This window comes from Sardina pilchardus, chromosome 8, assembly GCF_963854185.1.
Source record: "Sardina pilchardus chromosome 8, fSarPil1.1, whole genome shotgun sequence".
NCBI classification, from domain to species: Eukaryota; Metazoa; Chordata; class Actinopteri; order Clupeiformes; family Clupeidae; genus Sardina; species Sardina pilchardus.
Genome location: NC_085001.1, coordinates 10,543,613 through 10,554,577, shown reverse-complemented (window position 1 = coordinate 10,554,577; position 10,965 = coordinate 10,543,613). Strand labels below are relative to the sequence as shown.

Sequence of the window (10,965 nt, the reverse complement as noted above, 5' to 3'; positions counted from 1 at the left end):
TACATAATTCAAGCAAAGGATATATAATGCTAATAACACAATAACAGGAACATAACTACACATCACCATTCACATTTATTGAATATTACAACACGCAAATGCAGCAAAGTCCCTGAATTTGCATGAATTGGTGAACGTGCAAGATCACAAAATCATGGAGGGCCTGCACAATGCTAATGAGGGATCGGTTCAAGGTACTTCTGCATAGTACCATGTCTTCACTGCAAGTCTCACTGCTAGTGCGTGGTGAGTCGCTTTGGCTGGAGGAAATAGATGAATCTGCCATGTTGTTTATGACTGCTTTCAGTGATGACACCAGTCCTGGCAGCTCTAAAACAAGGATGCAATATAAAAAGGGTCAGTATCACATTATGATACAAAGAATAAGTATCACATTGTGTCAGAAAATAGAGCATATACAGCGAGAAGTATTGGAACCCATGCTAAAGTTGACTAAAAAAATTAGGAAATATCCAACCTTTAAGGACACCAATTGTCTTTGTGAGTGAAATGTATAGCAAATAAATAAATGTTCTTCCTTAAAATACAGGGGTCATAAGTATTTGCTCCCATATGTTAAATTCCCATAGAGGCAGGAAGATTTCTATCTTTAAAAGCCACTTATTTCATGGATCCAGTATACTAGGCATCCTGATAAAGTATCCTCAGCCTTTGGAATTAAAATAGCCCCACATCACATACCCTTCACCATACCTAGAGACTGGTATGATGGTTTTTTTTTTTCAGTTAGCCTATTAGCCGGGTTGGCATTGAGCCCAATGAGCATCAAACCAGCTAATAACTGAAAAAAAAAGGTCAGGTGAGGTCAGGACTGTGTGCAGGCCAGTCAAGTTCATACACACCAAACTATATCATTCACGTCTTTATGGACCTTGCTTTGCACACTGATGCAGTCATGTTGGAACAGTAAGAGATTTTGGACAATTCCATGCTCCCAACTTTGTGGGAACAGTTTTGGGAATTGCCCCTTTCTGTTCCAACATGACTGTGCACCAGTGCACAACGCTAGGTCCGCAAAGACATGGATGACAGAGTTTAGTGTTAACTGGCCTGCACAGTCCTGACCTCAACCCAATAGAACACCTTTGGGATGAATTAGAGCAGAGACTGAGAGCCACCTCGTCCAACATCAATGTACAACCTCACAAATGCGCTTCTGGATGAATGGTCAAAAAAGCTATAGCTGCAAAGGGTGGACCAACATCATATTAAACTCTATGAATTAAGAATGGGATGTCTATTGACATCACTATACTTTTGGCAATATAGTGTACGCCGATGCAAGCTCTATAGTGCTTCATCAATGAAAAATACTGTCCGTCTCCACGACTTCTTTGATGCATTTTCATGCAGTAAGAGAGTCTGAGGTCCATTTTCACCGAATTTACACTGTTTTTTGGGATATTCATTTACACTTACCAGGTATTCCTTTGAGTTTCTCAGGGCCTTCAAGTACACAACAAGTGCTTGCAGGTGGCAAACTCTCAACGAGCCAATGATGGGATTCTGCAAAACAGGGAAATATAATAATAACACTACTTTACTTACACTTACAAATTAAGCATCTTAATGTTTACTACGCCTTTACCGTGCAATCCCCCAATGTTAACTTGGAGATTTGGGTATTGGGATGCAATGCCTGTTTACTGCTCCATGGATAGAGGAGTTTCAAAAGACTCTCAATACATTGGAAATGCATTATAAGATGTATGTAATGCTCATGACTTAGAGAGAGGTGGGGCATGTGACAAGGTGTGTTTACGTAATCACATGTAGAGGTTCATATAATGCATTTCCAATGTATTGAGAGATTTTTTGGAACACATTGATCTTCAATGCAAATCTATTCATGGGGTAGAAACAGGTAGTGCAACCCAAAAATGTAAATGTTAACATTCAAATTCGTCATATCAGCATGGTCAAAAATGTTTCATTGACAGGTGCATGTTACGGTCCTGTAGCTCATGGCCTAATATTGGTTTTCAAAGTGGGAGGCACAAAACAACTTCTCACTAACCCGATCAATGGCAGCCATGATCTCCTTAATCTTATGTCTTGTTTCTCCTCCCTTCCTATGGCACTCAGCAGACAGCCTGGAGCAGATGTCAAGTTCTGGCATAAACTTGGACTTCAGTTGCACAATGCGTGTGAAATTCTGCACATCTTGAACCATACGAGGGTAGAGGGGACAGAAAGAATGTACAAAACAACCCAGCATTTGTAGAAAGAATTACAATTAGCATACAGAAAACATTGATCTAAGTATGATATCTGCTTCAGTGACTATGAAGAGCATTCCATGCTTATAATAAACAGGGACAATGATAATAATTATGCACATAGGTATGGGTGTCTACCGCAAAAGTAACCATGAGCTAACCTGTAATGCTTCTGTAAGAGAGACCTCAATGACGCTGATGTCTTGCACTCTGCACTCCCACGTCTGTGGAGAAAGTATATCAAACTCAACAAATTTACACCATGCAAAACTATAATAATATCAGATTACTGAAATCTTTTAGAATTTGAATTAAAAGTTGGGAAGAAAACATTTAATTACATCGAGGCTTGTTTGTGATTAACAAATCACTCAAACATTTAGAGTAGGCAGCCTCTACCATGATCATGAAAAACTTACTTGCTTTACTCGTTTAATATAGAAGTCGAATGAGAGCAAGTAGCCTACAATAATGCTGATCACATCATACAAAAATAATGATAAGTCTAACGTTTGTGTAACTTGTCCTTCAAAGATAGTCTGCACGTGATAAACGTTACAGAGAGACTAGGCAAGATGGTGTGGTTTGCTACACGGACATTCAAATAATTCAAATGTTTGTGGACGAACTTTAGTGTCTGTAACAACGCAAATTGTTCATGACACATAAGGACAATTTGGTAACACAGACTGGCCTGCACCTACGTTTAAACATTAAACTTTTCAGATAATAATCTAACTATTAGTATTCTAAGCCTAACACATAAACATAGGCTGGGTTTGTGCGGGGCTAGCTAGCGGCTATCTTATGTTAGCCGTTAACTGCTAGCTGCATGAAACAGCAAACACATGAAGTCGTCCTGACCTGGTCACATCCATGAACATTCAATTGTGTTTTATGAAACAAACCCATCAAGGCATAACCACCCCTATTTTCGGCAGGGAGTAAAACTGACCTGGGAAACATGATACAATTCTAACGTTAGCCTGGGATGATTAGCTGTTAGCTACTTAGCCGCCCACATGAGATCTGCTGAACCTCATGTGGGCGGCTAAGTAGCTAGCAGCTAATCATCTCAGGCTAACGTTAGAATTGTATCATGTTTCCCAGGTTTGTTGTCATGCTAAACTCCCTAAAATTACACCGAACTCAAAATAAGAACACTGTGTGTTTAGCAAATACATACCTTACAATCCACGAGTGAGGGAGAAGAGGCAGACCTGCCACAGCCAGAGACCCTCGTTTGTGCGTTTTGAAATAATGCTTCTACGGCGACCATAGAGTGACATATTTCCTCCAAACACGAATGCATTTCGTATAACTGACTCCTTTTCACCTAGAAACCTAATTTTATTGTGTAAATCCTACGAAAAAGGATTCATTAAGATGAGCAATAGTGAGATTTCATTTTTTTGAGAGTGAGTACTGCCAAGTACTGAGATTCTGATACTGAATTGACATGTAAATACAATATCTGTAAAAATAATTAGGCTACTGTTCTTAAAGTGACTTTTCTGTCAATCAAGTGTTTATTAATACATGGTGGTGATAGTGTAGACTTATGTATTCCCTCACCAAGATGTGGAGCCAAATGAAAAAAATATAATTTGTACAAAATAAACTTCGTCCACACTGCAACATTTAATCACATTACTCTTTCAGAAATCAGCCTAACAATGTAAAAACACTTTCCATTGGTAGACTACAGTAAATTGATACATTACCACCAATTAGTTGAAATCAAATGTACACTTTCAAAAAGTATACTAACTCTGTATTACAAATAAGTGCACTTACTTAAAGTGCATTAAATTATCACTATATATTTTTTATATTTTAACTTATTTTGTGAAAGTATTCTGATATACCACTAAAAATGCACTTATTTTAGAGTGTACTGTACAAAGTGTACAGAAGTAACACTTCTAATAAAGTGAGATGATAGTACACTGTAAAAAAGTATGCTAACAGTTTATTTGCAGAAATGACACTTTCCATAAGTACACTAAATTGCCACTCAAATTTATGTCAAATTTAATACACTTAAAACATTGGTACTTCTATCAAATTTAAAATACACTAACAACAAAGTACACTTTCAAAAAGTGCAATCAAAAGACAATTTGATTATTGTGAAATTAGTATACTTTCTTTTTGGACTCAGAAGTTGAACTTAATTACACATATTTTTAAGTATACTTTATAAAGTATACATTAAACTCACTTCAAATAAAGCACAGAAACGAAGAAGCATACTTGCTTTATACTTCATGTACTTTAACCATATTACTAATACACTTAAGTACACTACTTTTTTACCTGGGAACTTTAGTTTACGTAACTTGATAGGTTTAGTTGACATAGCTTGATACTGAGGAGACCATTATTAAAATACCATGGTCATTTTAGTGAGTAGAAATACTATTGACTATTTACTCAATTAGCATTCATCTGCCCCCTTGGTGGTGTCACAAAGTTGGGCACTCATTGCACTTGCATTATGCGTCTGCAGGGGTGCTGCTGGAGAATTTGGGTCCCAAAATAATAGTAGTATGATCGGGGAAGGCTCAATGGTGTTATTGGGAGGGTCTCTGAGGCCCCCCATCAGTGCTGGGCCCTTAGAATTGTACTACCCCCCTTCCCATATATTACAGTTATCAGTTGGACTAATAGTTTTAAAAATAAGCTTAATCACAATATTTTCACTGTAGATCTAGAGTTGTGTACATTTGTTCATTGATCCTGCCTTCAATACAATACATACAGTACTTGACCCTTAACTGTCAGAGTTTGTGGCTTATGAAGGGTTATACCCTATGCACAGGATTAAGATGCTGTGGATGGTCATCTGCTTAATGGTTTGTGGCACCAATAAACAATTATATGAAAACTAACATGACAACAACAGTATAGCCTTTAGTGTCACTGTCACTTAGTTTTATTTTATTTCAAGATTAAATCGTAGTAAGGCTTTATATGCGATATCTTTAATTATGTTGACTGGGGCAGTTGCATTCTGGGAACCAAACATCTTCTACACATGGCGACAGTCTGCACAGACATGGTGTGGGTGGGTGTGTGTGTGTGTGTGTGTGTGTGTGTGTGTGTGTCTGTGTGTGTGTGTGTGTTTGTGCGTGTGTGTGTGTGTGTGTGTGTGCGTGCGGGTGCGTGCGTGCATGAGTGAGTCCGTGCGTGCGTGTGTGTGTGATAATGTCTGACAGAGAGATATTCACATGTTCTGTCTGGGTTACATTAGTGGGGGTTGGGCAGAAAGAAATGATGGTGGCAGAGGTACAAATGTATACGTCTATGAACATGTTTGTTCATGTACAGTATGTGTGTGTGTGTGTGTGTGTGTGTGTGTGTGTGTGTGCTTGTATGCGTGTGTGTGTGTGTGTGTGTGTGTGTGTGTGTGTGTGTGTACAGTATGTGCTTTTGTGTGTGTGTGTGTGTGTGTGTGTGTGTGTGTGTGTGTGTGTGTGTGTGTGTGTGAGACTATGCCTATATGCAGGCCATGCTGGTGCAGCCGTAGTGAAGGGTTAAGTGTGGAGGACAGTGAGTGACTAGTGCCGTGGTATCAGAGAATGTCAGGTTGTGTGTGTGTGTCTGTGTGTGTGTCTGTGTGTGTGTGTGTGTGTGTGTGTGTGTCTCTGTGCCTGTGTGTGTATATGTGCATATATATGTGTGTGTATGGACAGCTCCAGGTCTGCGTTCACCTTGTGCCCCAATATTGCTTCAACGGGCAGGTTTAACTTTCCCACAACATAGATAACTGAATAAACATATATGTCCTGGAAAAAACACCTTATGTGATCGGTGTCCCTGAGCTTAAGTCTAGCCCATAAATGACTAGAACTCTTATGCAATCACTAAGGTATAAAAAGAGGGTGTTCACAGACACAGAGTCTCAGACACAACTGTACAACTACCACCAGTAGTAATATCTGTTGCAGCTATTGTACTGTTCCAGTATCACTACTTACTGCTGCGTGTGACAGAGAGTGCTGGTGAACATGAGGGCCGTCATGCCACTGCTGGTGCTGCTGTTCTCCATGTGTGGAGCTCAGACTCAGAGCACCCAGACTGAAGTTCAGACAGAGAGCCAGAGCACTGGGGCTGCTGCTGCTGCGGTCACTACCCTGGACATGTCTGCTGAGCTCAAGGAACTCAAAGGCATCATGGTGGAGCAGAGAGTGCAGCTAACTGTCACCCAGAATGACCTGCTGAACACCCAAATACTGCTGCACAAAATGGACGACGAACTGAGTAAAATGGAGACTGAGAATAATGCTCTTAACATAGAGATGGCCGTGCTGAAGACCAGACTGGCTGCTAGCGAAACTGAAGTGGTGAATCTGAGGAAGGAAACTGCAGCACAGACTGAGAGACTGACAGCCACTGAGACTGACTTGGAGCACTTGAAGAACGAAGACAATGCAGCACAACACACAGACCTGGCCATTATGAAGACTGAGGTGATGAACCTGAAGTTGGAAAATGCTGCACAAGAGTCAAGACTGACGGCCAGTGAGACTGCGGTGGAGAACCTGACGATGAAAACTGCAGTAGAGCTGACAATATTGAAGGCCAGACTGTCTGCCAGTGAGACTGAGGTGGAGGACATGAGGATGGAAACTGCAGCGCAAGAGAACCGACTGTCTGCCAGTGAGACTGAGGTGGAGGACCTGAAGATGGAAACTGCAGCACAAGAGATCAGACTGTCCGCCAGTGAGACTGAGGTGGAGAAGCTGAAGATGGAAACTGCAGCACAAGAGGCAGAGCTGAACACTACGAGGACTGAAGTGGAGGACCTGATCAAGGAAAATGCAGCACAAGAGACAGAGATGGTCAATCTGAAGATGGAAACTGCAGCACAAGAGGCAGAGCTGACAACAGTGAAGACCAGGCTGGCAGCTACTGAGACTGAAGTAGTAAATCTGGAGAAAGAGATCACAGGGCAACCCAAGGTGGCATTCTCAACAGCTCTGGGTTCAGGATACAGAGAGTCTGGGTCTGCTGAACTGGACTTGGTCTTCACTAAAATCATCACCAATGTTGGACAGGCCTACAGCAGCTCAACAGGCTTCTTCACAGCTCCAGTCAAGGGAGTCTACTACTTCAGATTCACTGTCTCGGATAACCTAAAAACAAGCTATATGTATATCAAGATGTATAAGAATGCAGAGCGGATCATTGGTTTACGGGAGTATGATACTGATGGACAGGTTTCCTATCTGTCCAGTGGTGCTACTCTGCAGCTGGAGGTGGGAGATGTAGTTAACATGCGACTCCCTGGAGGCTACAGGCTCTATGATAATGATGATAACTACAGCATCTTTAGTGGCTTCCTGCTCTTTACTCTCTAAATTGAATACTGCTCAACTTGATGCAGATGGTGACAAATCATAAATAAAGTACAAATAATTATGAGCAAATTAACCCTGTTGTTCTGTTGTTCTTACTGGGTGATATAATAGCACACATTACTGTAAGCATTAGTAAAGCAATGACATATGCATAGTATACTGCAGTCCGAGTGGACTAAGGAGTCAAGTATAACATAAGGACAGGTCAAGTCACATGGTATAGGGAAGGCACCCCATGCAGAAAAATCAATGGAAAAAATATATTCACATATACAGTATGCAGCTGCATCAAGCAGATGTTTAAATAGATGGCAACAATATTGAATACAGTATGTACTGTATGTATATGTGGAACCCAGCACTATCTTACATTTATTTAATTATGTGTATTTGACAGGGACATATACTTGAGCAAGATTATAGCCACAAGGCTAATTCACATCTCTAGCTCCTGCATAAAAAAATATATATCTTGACATTATGTAGCCTATAGGCTTATTACAGCAAGTATTATGGAAAGATCTGACTGTTAAAGCGCTATGAGTAGGCTTTACCAAAAAAGTGTGTGTACAATAAGCTTTAAATTTACATTTGTTTTGATTACATTGTTGAAGTTGAGATTTACACTAAATCATTTATTTGACTGCTACTGTATAAACAAAATGCTCATATTAAATGCTTGCAGAACAAATGCTATGGCACTTTCAAATATGGCAGAACATTTACAATAAAAATGTGCTATACTTTTTAATTCATTATTGAGTTTAGCGTGTAATAATGCAATTAATCATGATTAATCAGGGAAATCATGTGATTAATCGCGATTAAACATTTGCCCAGCCCTAGTTTTTATCCTTTACAACATTAGGAAGATCAGACCTTATTTGACACAAGATTTCACGCAGCTTCTTGTACAGATTATGGTTATCTTCAAGCTGGACTATTATACACTGTTACCTGGCCTGCTTGTGTATTAAGATTGTTACAGTTGATTCAGAATGATACTGAATACTTAAACTGTGTAGTTCTCTATGTCTCTCCTGTGGATGAGTTAGTTGTGTTGTCTCATTTAAAAATGTTAGGCTGTCTGTGTGGACTGCATCACATTTTAACCTCACCATCATAGATCTTTTCAGTGTTCAGTGAGGATCTAATTGATTGTGCATTTTTTAAGTCTAAGAGGGCCTATACGGGGAGCAAAGGGAGTCCCTGGAACCATAAAGGGTTAAGGCCATAAGGGGTGAGTTTATTATATTTGTATGTCTTTCTCTCCAACTCACTTTGTATTTCTCTGCAAGATTTTTCCAACTGGCTTTCTTTAGCATCTGTGGTTGTCACTAATATTTTGCATATTCTATTTTTATGTTCTGTCTTATCCATAGGCCACCCAGAAGAGATTCAGGCACTCTCTCAGGATTGCTGGGCCAGGCAATTAATGCCAAAATGACAACTGTGATTTCAGTACAGAAACACATTTTCTAAAATAAATTCAATAAAAGAAAACAGAAGTGTTATGTTTTTCTTGCTCTTTATAATGATACTATGATTAGTTTTAAGTCAATACAATAGTGAAAACATAAATGTAGAAAGTATGAAACCATAGTAGAATATGAAATATTTAAACAATATATTAGAATATATGTGAGAAATATAGGTCTGAAATATATAGGTCATGTGATCATAATTTTCATCAAGGGTCATGTGATCACTTTTCTTAGTGCAATATATCTAATTATACAACAGCTACTGTAGGTCCGGTCGAACAATTTAGCAATATCTGATTGGACGAGACGCGTTCTATCAGATCATCACTGGTGACTCTTCATAGCTAATAAATAATCACTCCGCCAATGTATCCAGAGAAGTTTGATTCTTCGCTTTGATTTAACCAGAGACGGCATTCCATGTTCTTTGATTTAGCAGTTGCATAGCAACCACACACATTCTGAGCTAGGCCTACTTCGCATAGTGGAGGAACTGGGCTAAAAAAAAAACCAACAACAACAAAGGCAAATAATAAATTATCCTTCCTAAAAATGCACTCTGGTATCTTTTTTTGTTGGCAATGGAACTGTTCCAGCCTTCGGCTTCGTGCCTATGGCGAACCACAGCCGTGGCGATATAGGCCAACAACACCACTCCCACTCGTGCCATAATGCTTAGCCTAAATATATTTGATTATATGCAGAAAATATAAGAAAGTGGCCAATATTGAATATTTACTTACAGTATAAGTTGACATAAATTGATAAATATATGTAAATATATGTTATTTTTCTGTACTGTTTGTAAAAAAAAAAATACTTGAAAAGACCTGGAGAGGGAGAGACAAATACACATACACACACGCACACACGCACGCACGCACGCACACACACACACACACACACACACACACACACACACAATATCACACACACACTGTGTGTGTGTGTGTGTGTGTGTGTGTGTGTGTGTGCGCGCATGAGTGTGTGTGTGTGTGTGTGTGTGTGTGTGTGTGTGTGTGTGTGTGTGGACTGCCCTCCAAATTGCTAAAAAAATGGATTTGGTTTGTGGTAGGTTTGTACTTTCCTACATCATTGATAACTGAATAGAACAGAACAGATAATAAGCTGGACAAAAGAACACCTTATCATACAAATTTGAACAGTATCCCTGGACTTTTAATGATTAAAACATTTATATAACCACTAGGTATAAAAAAGAGTGTTCATAGACTCAGACACAACTAGTACAACTACTACTACTACAGTTTTTTACAATCACTTTGCTACTATTTTCAGAACCTTGATGTCATTTTTCAAAACTCTAGACACAAAACTCAAAACGGTTAACACTTGTAACACAGGCCCTCTAATGTTCAAAACATTGGATTGTACATTCACATCTTCAAAGAAATCTTGCAATTGCACAATCATTGGTTCAAAAAACAAATTTACCGTGAAATACCACTGAAACATAACTATAGATCACCCGCACAAAAGCAACCGATAGTTTCATTGTGTCATTGTTCGTACAATCATTAGATATTGTACAACAAAATAGGTGATACAGGTTTCATTATGGTACTACAGGAACAGTACAGTAAACACATCTCTGTAAAAGTACTGCAGTAGTAGAGAGAATACTACAGACACAGTGGAATCATTGATCAAAGTTTGTAATATATTGATGCAAAACACTACAGTACAATCACAGCATAGGTTTATTTGAATTAAAGTAAAAATAATTAGCTATGAAATAGAAAAGAAAAGACAGCCTGATGAAAATATAAAATATAATTTTTTTTTTTTTTTATATAAAGATATAAAATATTAGGCTACATCCATGTATATTGTAGTCTAATTGGTTCATGCTCC

The 10,965-nt window shown here is 38.9% G+C and overlaps 1 long non-coding RNA gene across 1 annotated transcript; it reads right to left on the bottom strand.

Moving 5' to 3' along the window:
• Nucleotides 1-212: 212 nt before the first annotated feature.
• On the bottom strand, nucleotides 213-3,738 carry LOC134089531 (uncharacterized). Its single transcript, XR_009940069.1, has 5 exons — nucleotides 3,427-3,738; nucleotides 2,402-2,464; nucleotides 2,039-2,184; nucleotides 1,441-1,527; nucleotides 213-330 (listed from the first exon to the last, which is right to left on the bottom strand). It is a non-coding gene; the product is annotated as an uncharacterized LOC134089531 (long non-coding RNA).
• Between the last annotated feature and the right edge of the window lie 7,227 nt (nucleotides 3,739-10,965).